Source organism: Stegostoma tigrinum, chromosome 20, assembly GCF_030684315.1.
Source record: "Stegostoma tigrinum isolate sSteTig4 chromosome 20, sSteTig4.hap1, whole genome shotgun sequence".
NCBI classification, from domain to species: Eukaryota; Metazoa; Chordata; class Chondrichthyes; order Orectolobiformes; family Stegostomatidae; genus Stegostoma; species Stegostoma tigrinum.
Genome location: NC_081373.1, coordinates 7,926,194 through 7,939,079, shown reverse-complemented (window position 1 = coordinate 7,939,079; position 12,886 = coordinate 7,926,194). Strand labels below are relative to the sequence as shown.

General features: G+C 44.4%; 1 protein-coding gene across 1 annotated transcript in view; it reads right to left on the bottom strand.

Annotated features, from left to right (window-relative positions):
• wbp1la (WW domain binding protein 1-like a) overlaps positions 1-12,886 on the bottom strand; it is a 116,359-nt gene that overhangs the window by 92,907 nt on the left and 10,566 nt on the right. The gene's annotated exons all lie outside the window — the stretch shown is intronic.

Here is a 12,886-nt window from a genome sequence, read left to right as displayed (position 1 = left end):
GGGCCTGGGATAGGAATGAGGGAGGTGGTGTGGGTCAAGTGTAGCATTTCCTGAGGTTGCAGGGCAAGGTGCCGGGTGTGGTGGGGTTGGAGGGCAGTGTGGAGCGAACAAGGGAATCACGGAGAGAGTGGTCTCGCCGGAAAGCAGACAAGGGTGGGGGATGGAAAAATTCCTTAGGTGGTGGGGTCGGATTGTAGATGGCAGAAGTGTCGGAGGTTGGTGGGGTGGTGTGTGAGAACGAGGGGGATCCTCTTTGGGCGGTTGTGGCAGGGGTGGGGTGTGAGGGATGTGTTGCGGGAAATGCGGGAGACGCGGTCAAGGGCGTTCTCGACCACTGTGGGGGGAAAGTTGCGGTCCTTGAAGAACTTGGGCATCTGGGATGTGCGGGAGTGGAATGCCTCATCATGGGAGCAGATGCGGCAGAGGCGGAGGAATTGGGAATAGGGGATGGAATTTTTGCAGGAGGGTGGGTGGGAGGAGGTGTATTCTAGGTAGCTGTGGAGTCGGTGGGCTTGAAATGGACATCTGTTACAAGCTGGTTGCCTGAGATGGAGACTGAGAGGTCCAGGAAGGTGAGGGATGTGCTGGAGATGGCCCAGGTGAACTGAAGGTTGGGATGGAAGGTGTTGGTGAAGTGGATGAACTGTTCAAGCTCCTCTGGGGAGCAAGAGGCGGCGCCGGTACAGTCATCAATGTAACGGAGGAAGAGGTGGGGTTTGGGGCCTGTGTAGGTGCGGAAGAGGGACTGTTCCACGTAACCTACAAAGAGGCAGGCATAGCTGGGGCCCATGGCCACCCCCTTTGTCTGTAGGAAGTGGGAGGAATTGAAAGAGAAGTTGTTGAGGGTGAGGATGAGTTCGATGGAAGGGGACTGGTCGGGCCTGCAGGACAGGAAGAAGCAGAGGGCCTTGAGGCCATCTGCATGCGGAATACAGGTGTATAGGGACTGGACGTCCATGGTGAAAATGAGGTGTTGGGGGCCAGGGAATTGGAAGTCCTGGAGGTGGTGGATGGCGTGGGTGGTGTCACGGACGTAGGTAGGGAGTTCCTGGACCAAAGGGGAGAAAATGGAGTCCAGATAGGTGGACAGAGTTTGGTAACCAGCTTGTAACTGATGTCCATTTCAAGCCCACTAACTCCCACAGCTACCTAGAATACACCTCCTCCCACCCACCCTCCTGCAAAAATTCCATCGCCTAATCCCAATTCCTCCGCTTCTGCCGCATCTGCTCCCACAATGAGGCATTCCACTCCTGCACATCCCAGATGTCCAAGTTCTTCAAGTACCGCAACTTTCCCCCCCCACAGTGGTTGAGAATGCCCTTGACCGCGTCTCCCGCATTTCCCGCAACACATCCCTCACACCCCGCCCCCACCACAACTGCCCAAAGAGGATCCCCCTCGTTCTCACACACCACCCCACAAACCTCCAGATACAATGCATCATCCTCCGATACTTCCGCCATCTACAATCCGACCCCACCACCCAAGACATTTTTCCATCCCCACCCTTGTCTGCCTTCCGGAGAGACCACTCTCTCCATGACTCCCTTGTTCCCTCCACACTCCCCTCCAACCCCACCACACCCGGCACCTTCCCCTGCAACCGCAGGAAGTGCTACACTTGCCCCCACACCTCCTCCCTCACCCCCATCCCAGGCCCCAAGATGAATTTCCATATTAAGCAGAGGTTCACCTGCACATCTGCCAATGTGGTATACTGTATCCATTGTACCCAGTGTGGCTTCCTCTACATTGGGGAAACCAAGTGGAGTCTTGGGGACCGCTTTGCAGAACACCTCCACTCGGTTTGCAATAAACAACTGCACCTCCCAGTCGCGAACCATTTCCACTCCCCCTCCCATTCTTTATATGACATGTCCATCATGGGCCTCCTGCAGTGCCACAATGATGCCACCCGAAGGTTGCAGGAACAGCAACTCATATTCCGCCTGGGAACCCTGCAGCCCAATGGTATCAATGTGGACTTCACCAGTTTCAAAATCTCCCCTTCCCCCACCGCATCCCAAAACCAGCCCAGTTCGTCCCCTCCCCCCACGGCACCACACAACCAGCCCAGCTCTTCCCCTCCACCCACTGCATCCCAAAACCAGCCCAGCCTGTCTCTGCCTCCCTAACCTGTTCTTCCTCTCACCCATCCCTTCCTCCCACCCCAAGCCGCACCTCCATCTCCTACCTACTAACCTCATCGCACCTCCTTGACCTGTCCGCCTTCCCTGGAGTGACCTATCCCCTCCCTACCTAGACTCTCCTCTCCATCTATCTTCTTTTCTCTCCATCTTTGGTCCGCCTCCCCCTCTCTTCCTATTTATTCCAGAACCGTCACCCCAGCCCCCTCTCTGATGAAGGGCCTAGGCCCAAAACGTCAGCTTTTGTGCTCCTGAGATGCTGCTGGGCCTGCTGTGTTCATCCAGCCTCACATTTTATTATCTTTAAAGCAGACGCAGGAATGAGCTTCACTGAGGTTTAAGTGTCTCTAGGATTGCACCTATCTTTCTGGATTAGTTTTATGACAAATATCAAACAGCCCTTGTATATCAGAGATAATGGGAACTGCAGATGCTGGAGAATTCCAAGATAATAAAATGTGAGGCTGGATGAAGACAGCAGGCCAAGCAGCATCTCAGGAGCACAAAAGCTGACGTTTCGGGCCTAGACCCTTCATCAGAGAGGGGGATGGGGACAGGGAACTGGAATAAATAGGGAGAGAGGGGGAGGCGGACCGAAGATGGAGAGTAAAGAAGATAGGTGGAGAGAGTATAGGTGGGGAGGTAGGGAGGGGATAGGTCAGTCCAGGGAAGACGGACAGGTCAAGGAGGTGGGATGAGGTTAGTAGGTAGCTGGGGGTGCGGCTTGGGGTGGGAGGAAGGGATGGGTGAGAGGAAGAACAGGTTAGGGAGGCAGAGACAGGTTGGACTGGTTTTGGGATGCAGTGGGTGGGGGGGGAAGAGCTGGGCTGGTTGTGTGGTGCAGTGGGGGGAGGGGACGAACTGGGCTGGTTTAGGGATGCAGTGGGGGAAGGGGAGATTTTGAAACTGGTGAAGTCCACATTGATACCATATGGCTGCAGGGTTCCCAGGCGGAATATGAGTTGCTGTTCCTGCAACCTTCGGGTGGCATCATTGTGGCACTGCAGGAGGCCTTGTATATCAGTTGGCGTATGTTCCCCATTTTGCAATATAATAAGCATTCATTTACTTTCATTAAAAAGTACATTGACAGCCTCCTGTGACTGTGTTCAGTGACTGACCATCATGGTAAAACAAATATAAAACACAATCTATCAAGCCAGATCTAACTTATTCTGTTTATTACTTGCAGGGATCATTTAAAAAAAAAGGCCTGCTGGTTTTAATTCACAGGTGACTTGCATAATCTGGAAGCATCCCCTTGGCTATGGAGATTGAGTATGAATGCTGAAGAAAATCTGCCCTGTAAAAAACACCTACACAGAAGAGCGTAACACTAACTGTTGTGGTCTTGCAGCAAAAACATAAAAACTACTTCTACAACTTCCATCCGTGGCATGCATTTCTAACCCTAACCCTATCGCAGCAACAAAATAAAAACTACTTCTACAACTTCCATCCGTGGCATTTCCCTCTCAATTATTACACGCTCTCAGCAATTTTCATCATTGCAATTGCCTACTTTTGATAAACATTATTGCAAATGTCATTTCACTTTCATCTTTGGTCTATCAGTACACTTTACAGTTGATGGTGTCAATAACTCAAAATGATTTGTGGCATTTCCTAATAATTTTGGATGGTGTGCATATTTGCCAGTGTCGGGGCAGAGGTAGTGGTGATTAAGGTGACAGCAAAGCATGGCAGAGAAATTGCAGTACAACAGGAGCCACAGGCACTTTGACAACATGTAACAAAAAAACACCCGAACCTCGCATTAGTGAAGACAGCTGACTTACAGCTCCATGCATTAATGCCTTTTGAGAACAAGACATGTTGTACCTTTCGGTTTCCTGTATGAGACACTCTGGTACACCATAAAAAATGCTTAATATGTAAATCAAGCCACATCAGAAGGAGCAACAAAATGCAAAACGACTTCAATTGTGCACTGAAGCAACAAAATTGAACAACTGTCACATTTCTCTCCTAATCACAGCACAAAAATCTTCTTGCATTCTAGATACTTGGGCACATAATGTGGATGTGCTATTCAGAAACAGTGCTGCACTGTCAGACATGCCATCTTATTAATTGTTGGGGAGGCTGTACTTTACAAAGAACAGCCCCCAATGCAGGATTTTGCTTGGGGTCTTTGATCTGTACTTCTCTGACTAGAAGATATACAAGCGAGATAACAGGAGAAGGTAGGATTCAGCTTAATTGTAACTCTTCTAGAGCTTGCAACCAGAAACACAGGAGAGTGGTTTTAGACAGTCAGATTCAGGCAACCACAAAAAAAAAACTTTCCGTGCCACTTTCAGGTTTCAGTATCTTCATTAACTCACTGAAATTTATTCAACCTTTCTAAAAGAAATTACAATCAAGGAACACTATTTTGTTTGAACAAAAACAATCATAAAGAACACAAGCAATAAGAGTAGACAGTACTGCTCCTTCAGTTTGCTCTGCCATGCACACAATGTGATTGTGGCTCAAGTTGCAACATCAGCTCCATTTTTTCACCTGCTTCATGTATCCTTTGAGCTCTGAGGCACCAAACACTTACCATTTTATCATTGATAATGGGTACTGCAGATGCTGGAGAATCCAAGATAACAAAGTGTGGAGCTGGATGAACACAGCAGGCCAAGCAGCATCAGAGGAGCACAACAGCTCATGTTTCGTGCCTAGACCCTTCATCAGAGAGGGGGATGGGGTGAGGGTTCAGGACTCTGACGGAATTTCAATGAGATCACCTCTCATTCCTCCAAACTCCAGACAATGCAGATCAGGATGTTACTCTTTGAAACAATGCTTTGTTCCCAGGAACCAACCTAATGAAAATCTGTGGCACAAGCATCAGGGCGAATGTATGCCTCCTTAGATAAGAGACCAAAACTGCATACAGTATTTTAGGTGCTGTCTTACCAAAGTCCTATACAATTGGAATAAGACTTCCTGGTTCTGGGGCTCCTGTCCCTTTGCAATAAACCTTCACTTGCAATTTTTCTTCCTAATTTCTTAATGACCTTGTAAGTTGACTTTCTAGCTCCTTGCACAAATATATCCAAGACTGCATGAACATTAATATTGTATGTATTTTTAAAAATGCTCTTTTTTTTCTATTTCTTTGTCAAAAGAGAATAATCACATTTCCAAATTATATTGCCTGCCACCTTGTTACTCACCCAATACATTTTTCTTCTTTTCACAGCTTACAATCCCACATGGCTTGGTATAATAAACACATTTGGATGCATTGCTCTTGATCATTTGATAGACAATATCACCAATAAATCTTTTTCTAAAGATGTTTAGTTCCAAGATTTGACCAGAGAAAGCTAATTAGTTGGGCTCTTCTAAACAACCCTGGACAAGCATTTTGAAGAGTAGCAAAATTACAGTAACCAGCACTTAAGTTTTAGAGAAAACTTGTTTGTTGACAATATGCCCCTAAATGCTGTACAGCCAAATCAAGTACTTTTGAAATGTATTGACTGTTACAATGTAGGAACTGCTACCATGTATTTGCTTACAGCATGTTCCCATAAGCAGCAACACATTAATAATCGAGTGATGAACATTAGCTGGATTCCTGTGAGTATCTATTTTTTTTTAAAAGTAGTCCACCATTAATTAGAAGATCACTTCTGTCCACCTGAGAGTATGAACATGGCCGCAGTTTAACACCTTAACTGAGGTTTAGCAGCTCCAATAGTATCATCATCTCTCAATATGATTTTGGAGTATTAGCTAAGCTTTTGATTTCAGGTCTTTAGAGTGGGGCTTGAAGTTTCAATCTTTTTGACTTGGGCTAGACTGCTACCAGAGTGCCATCGTGAGTAGTAACTAATAAATGAAACAATGTTTCAGGTGAATGTTTCCATTTCGAACAAAAAGGGAACATGAAAAGAGAAACGGCAGCTAATGTGAAAGTCTTCGATGGATCTGAAAAATAAAGGCTGCAAAAGGGAGAAGTGGAGCTGGTTTGGGAGCAGATTAGGATTTACACGAGGGGACATGACTGAGGTAATTAATTAACACTTTGCATCTATCTTTACAAAGGAAGATGATGTTGTGGATGGTGAAAGAGGAAGAAACTTAAATCACCATCTTGTTTAAAATTGATAAAGATGAAGAAATATTAGATATACTGTCTTCCATCGATTCAAGGGGTGAGCTAGAAGACTGGAGAATCGCAAACATTATTCATGGAAAGTTGTGTCAAGCAAGTATTGAGTCCACTTATGGGTGCTTCTGTTTTGGCAGAAGGTGAAGACAATGAGGAATGCACAGGAGAGGCTTATGAGAATGATTTGGAGAATGAGGAATTTCAATTATGAAAATATGTTGCAGAAATTGAGACTGGTTTTCTTGAAGGAAAAAAAGGGCTGCTGAAAGGAGATTTGATTGAAACAAAGGCAGGAATTTGATCAGGCTTGACAAAGAGAAAGTGTCCTTGCTCATGAAAGCTTTCAGAATGAGATGGCACAGGACACTTTCCTGCTCTGTTCCGAGGAAGGGTTACTTGACCTGAAACATTAACTCTAATTTCTCCTGACAGATGCGGACAGACCTGCTGAGATTTTCCAGCAATTTCTGTATTTGTTTGTCCTGCTAGGGTCTTGAATGCACTGCCAAAGAATGGGGTGTGGGAGTCAGGTTCAGTACAGCATTCCGAAAAGGAATTAGATAGTTACTTAAAAAAGAAGGTTTTCACAAGAAGGCAGAAGAATTGTATTAATTGATGTACTCATTTGGAGAGACAGTGCAGACACAATGGGCTGCATGGCCACCTTCTGTGCTGAAAAAAATTCTGAGATTGTGAAATTCATGTTTGGAAAATTAGACTTTTGAAATTATAGTCACATCAAGAACAATCCTGCTCAAAAAAATGTAATGAAATATCATCTGTGCCAATAACTAGTCAGTGACTACACTACCAGGAGAGAAATAAACTGCAGTCAGGGTGTATACTGCAAATTCAATTACTGAAATTCCACATCCCTGCTGTGCTGATACTTCCGAATGTTGGGATGGAAGAACACAGCTGTTGTTAGCGACAGATGATGTGAAGAGACAGCTGAGAGAACAGTACCAAGGAACAAACAGAATCCAAAAGCATCAACACATTTAATGATGGACTCTCTCAACTATATGTTGACTGGAGGTAAAACCAGTTGCCTGTTACATAACAAAACAAAGATCAGGGATTCTTAAATCGGTTTGCAAGACCACACGTACATTTGAGTTAAAACTTTGACCCAATATTCCCCCACCAGCAACAAAATGAATGCATCACAACAACAGAACAGTTTGTTACAGTGAATTTTTTTTTAAGTGTTTCAACATCTTATTTTCAAGCTGACGTTTAAAGATAGAGCCACTTATCAAGGAGCGGTCCAAGGGAAGTACAGTACACAAAGTCTCCATTGTTGGACTCAAATAGTTTTACTTTAGATAACATGTAGCACACACCAAATTCGCTGGATACAAGAAAGCGAGTCTGAAGTGTTACGAAACTGTTCTATTTGTATCTAATCAATCACTCTCTCAAGAATTTTTAACTGAAGGGAGTTCCAATTGCACGTGACTAAAACCTTTGGTATTTTGTTTTCTTGGGGTAGTGGTTTGAAACATATGGCTGTGGGGAAGGGGGTGATAGCGTGGGAATTGCAGATGATCTTAAATTCTTGTAAACTGTCCATGCAATGGGGTAAAACAAAACTAGAAAAAGGCAACTGGTTTCTTTTGTACACACAGACCCAGCTGGAATTGCAGAATACTGACATCAGGAACAGAGAGTTCAGGAATCCCATGCAATAAAAACACAATTTGATGTATGAATGCATTGTAAACAAGTGGCCTGTAGATATATCTTCCTTTCATTAAAATATATGGAGATGCCATGTCATATAACGATGGCGTCGAGTCAAGCTCTTTGCTCAGTGATACACAAGCTGTATTCCTATAAAAAAAATTCCATTCTCCTGATTGCAGAAGATGTAGTGAAGGAACCAGACAGGATGGGATACAAGGTATTAGTCAATAATCGTAAGTCAGTGCATTGCTCTCAGGTTGCCTCGAGTCTGAATCATGTTTACGTCTGGCTGCACCACACAAATGTCAAGCAATGGCAATTTCCAACAATAGAAAACATAACCATCTTTTCTTGGCATTCCATGGCATCACTATCATTGAATCTCTCACTATGAGCATCCTAGAACTTATCATTGACCAAGAACTGTACTGAACCAGCTGTATAAACCCTACAGCTACAAAAGCTGGTCAGAGGTGGTTTAGTCTGCAGCACTTCCCAAATCCCCACACATGCCTGGATGAGTGCAGTGCCAAACACCATCCAGGATAAGGCAGCCTATTTCTATCCACCAACTAAAACCTTAACTCATACCATACCAACACAAACCGGCATCAGTGAATGTCACATACATGATGCACAACAGCAGGCACCCCCGCAAAGCTGCCCACCCTCCTGGAATTGGAAACATATCGCTGTTCTTTCGGTGAAACTACCTCACTGACACACCGGGTACAAAAAATACCTGCCTTGCTAACAACATTCTGGAGGGCTGCCAGTGCCAACGGAATTCTGCAGCAATATAAATCAGCAAATTCAAGAGAAGAGAGAAGAGGTTAGGTGCAGGAGCATGGGATAGACATAATCTCAGATCTATTTTTGTGTGATGACAGGAGGTGGAAAAGGAGGAAGACAATTGGCAAACAAAACAAATACACCTTGTTCTTCTGTAAGAGTAAATAAGAGTCAAGCCTGAAATAAAGTTCTCCAGTAAGAAATTGCTTCACTCATGCAAGTTTTATTTTATTCAAGTTATAGCCCTGGAGATTAAATTACATTCTCCCCACATCACTTGTAACCCTGAAGGCACTTAGATCAATATGTAAAAGTTTCAACCAACCTAATTTGCTCACATTTATGACTGCAACACCTAGCCAACAGCAATGTTAGCCGATGGGAAGTTAAAAGTCCTTGGATTGTCTAGTTAAAGTTCAAGAGTGTGTTCAATATTGACGTTCTAGCTAATGTGGCCCATGTTATCAAGCCATTCACTGAAATACAGCAAGTCTTTGAGAATGCAGTTTTCTAATCTGCTCAACTAATGGTATCATATCTGAATTAAGGGTTTTCACAATGGGAATCATTGCAGGCTGATCTATTTGCATGTTCAGCATCCTGTCCTGTCAAGACATGCTCAATATTCCCTTCAGGCAACAGAGGTGGAAGTTGTCATTTCTTTTCTAGCTTGCTTGGGTCTACCATGGTTAGTTACTGCAAATGAAAGCAATGAGAACACAAGCACAATATGCACAGTGCTTCATACTTTTGGTTCAATTGTTGTTAGTCCACACTTGACTTATGGGCTTTGACATTGACAGCTGTGGAATTGGAGTTCCCAGCATTGATCTGAATGTCAAGGACCCGGTTGCTGGTAACTGTTGATCTAAGGTATGTGAAGCTGTCAAAGAGCGAAAGAACAAAGCTGACTATGATGATGGAAAGTATGGTCTCTATACCCTGACACTCAACTTTGGTCTTCCTGCTCTTGTTTTTATTTGTTCATGCTTTCAAAGGATACCTGCATCACAGGTAAGGCCAAAATTTGTCACTCATTCTAACTGCCCTTGAAATGAGTGGCTTGCTGGGGCATTTCGCAGGGCAGTTAAGAGTCAACCACACTGATACTGTTCTGAGTCCACATATAGGCCAGACCAGGAAGGAAAGCAGATTGGCTTCCCCAATGGATATTTGTAAACCAGATGGGTGCTCACGACAATGAAATGATCATTTCACAGTTATCATTAAGAAAAGCTTTTAATTCCAAATTTTAATCAATTAAATTTCAATAGCTGCTGTGGTGGAAATGCAATTGTGGGTTTGACCCCATGCCCCCAAAGCATTAGTCTGGGCTCCTGGATTAATTATCCAGCAATAATGCAATGACAAAAAGGTGTATTATTGCAGAGATAATGGGAACTGCAGATGCTGGAGAATCCAAGATAACAAAGTGTGAAGCTGGATGAACACAGCAGGCCAAGCAGCATCTCAGGAGCACAAAAGCTTATCAGAGATAATGGGAACTGCTTTTGTGCTCCTGAGATGCTGCTTGGCCTGCTGTGTTCATCCAGCTTCACACTTTGTTATCATGTATTATTGCAGCTAACTTTCTGTTCAAGTGCTCATGACTGAAATGTTACATCATTATGTTTTTTTAAAAAACTCTCAGGTTGGGCTTCAGAAGCTGTAAATAAGAAGCAAGTACTTTCACTGCACCATAAACAATCATTGGTACAGATTCAGCACAGCCTCTTTGCTTTTGCACTCTACCAAAGTAAGTGAAGCTGTCAAGGAGTTCCAGAACAAGGCTGCCTATGTTGATGGAAGGTATAGTCTCTACACCCTGACTGACAACTTTTGTCTTCCTAAAGCCCTAGATCTCAGACTGTTGGTTTTAAGTACAAAAATGTAGCTTTTATCAGTTCACTCTCACTTTAAAAATGTTTCTGCACTTGAATCCAAGTATATTTTCTCCTTTGATAATGGGAACTGCAGATGCTGGAGATTCCAAGATAATAAAATGTGAGGCTGGACGAACACAGCAGGCCAAGCAGCATCTCAGGAGCACAAGGGTCTAGGCCCGAAACGTCAGCTTTTGTGCTCCTGAGATGCTGCTTGGCCTGCTGTGTTCGTCCAGCCTCACATTTTATTATATTTTCTCCTTTACTTCTTTTCATATTTCGACATTTCATGATGAAAAAATCTACTTAGCCTCATCCTCATCGACCTACATGTAGCTGATGTGTCTGCCCATATCTGTATTTACAGGAGTCATTGTAGAGTTAAAATTCCATCTGCAATCAAGGATGCCCTCCGTTGTGTTGTGCAGCACCGCCACTGCGCCAAATGGGATGGGCTTTCATTGGTGTAGACACTCAAAACCGGGCATCCCTGAGGCCTTCAACAACTGCAGAATTGGACTAGTCTCACAATCTGTCACCTCATGACCAGGCAGATCGCCCCCCCACCCTTCAACCATTAAGATCAAGCCAGCTCATCAATCTTGACACCATGAAGAACGAAGAAGGGTATTCCAGAAGCAGCACCGGGAATGCCAAAAATTGAGGTGCCAACCTAGTGAAACTGCAGTACAGCACTGCCACGGGGACATCAAATTTAAGAAGCAGCATGCAATAGAACTAATGATTTAGATCAAGACTGCACATCCAGCTCCTAAAATGATTGCAGACAAATAATCAACTAACGAGAGGCGGCAGCTCCACAAATATCCCCCAATTCAACACTAAAAGGAGCAAAGGAATTCAGTGCAAAGAAAAAACAGTTTCATCCATCTTTAGCCAGAAGTGCTAAGCGGATGATCTATTTCAGCCTACACCCAAGGTTCCCTAGCATCTATGGGAAATTCAATTCTCTCCATGTGATATCAACAAATGGCTGAAAACACAAGATATTACAAAGGCTATGGGCTCTGACAACATTCTGGCAACAGTGCTTCTTAACCAACGGTTGCCTGTGCCAGTGGGATTACAACAATTGCATCTACACAACAATATGGAAAATTGTCCAGAAATATCCTGTGCACAAAAAGCTGGACAAATCCAATCCTACCAATTATTCAGTCTACTCTCAATCAAAGTGATGGAAGGGATCTGCAACACTGCTTCAGGCAGCATATGCAAAGGAATAACCTGCTCATTATGCACGGTCTGAGCTCTGCAAGGATGACTCAGCCCCAACCTCATTGACTCCTCAGTCAAAACGTTGACAGAAAAGCCAAACCCGAGGCAAGGTGAGAGTGACTGCCTTTAACAGAAAGACAATGTTTGACTCAGTATTCCACGAACAGCCCTAAAACCAATGTTAAACACCATTCACACCAAATCAGTTCCTGAATCTGTGTCCAGATGCACCATGACCTCATTCAGGACTAGCTGATAAGTGGCAAGCAACAATCGTCTTGCACAACTGTCAGGCAATGATCATCTCTAATTAACAGAAAATATATACATTGTCTTTCAGCATTCAATGGCATTACCATTGCTGAATCCCCTACAAACAACATCCTAAAGGGTCACCACTGAGCAGAAACTGAAGTGAGAGTCTGCTAATTAAATACTGTGACTACAAAAACAGGTCAGAGGCTCGGAATTCTATAGCAATTAACTCACCTCGTTTCCCCATCCACAAGGCCCCATCAGGAGTGTAATAGAATACCCATCCTCTTTCCTGGATGGTGCAGCTCCAACAATTAAGCAGCACACCATTCAGACCAAAGCAGTCCACTTGATTGGTACCATTCAGCACTTTCAACATGCACTCCCTTCAAAATCAATGCACAATCCCAGCCGTGTGTACCATCCAAAAGATGCACTGCAGAAATTCACCAAGGGTCCTTTGTCAACACCTTCCAAACCCAGTGATTAGATTAGATTAGATTCCCTACAGTGTGGAAACAGGCACTTGGGCCCAACAAGTCCACACCGCCCCCTGAAGCATCCCACCCAGACCCATCCCCCCTATAACCCACACAACCCTGAACACTACGGGCAATTTCCCACGGCCAATCCATCTAGCCTGCACATCTTTGGACTGTGGGAGGAAACCGGAGCACCCGGAGGAAACCCACGTAGACACAGGGAGAATGTGCAAACTCCACACAGACAGTCACCTGAGGCTG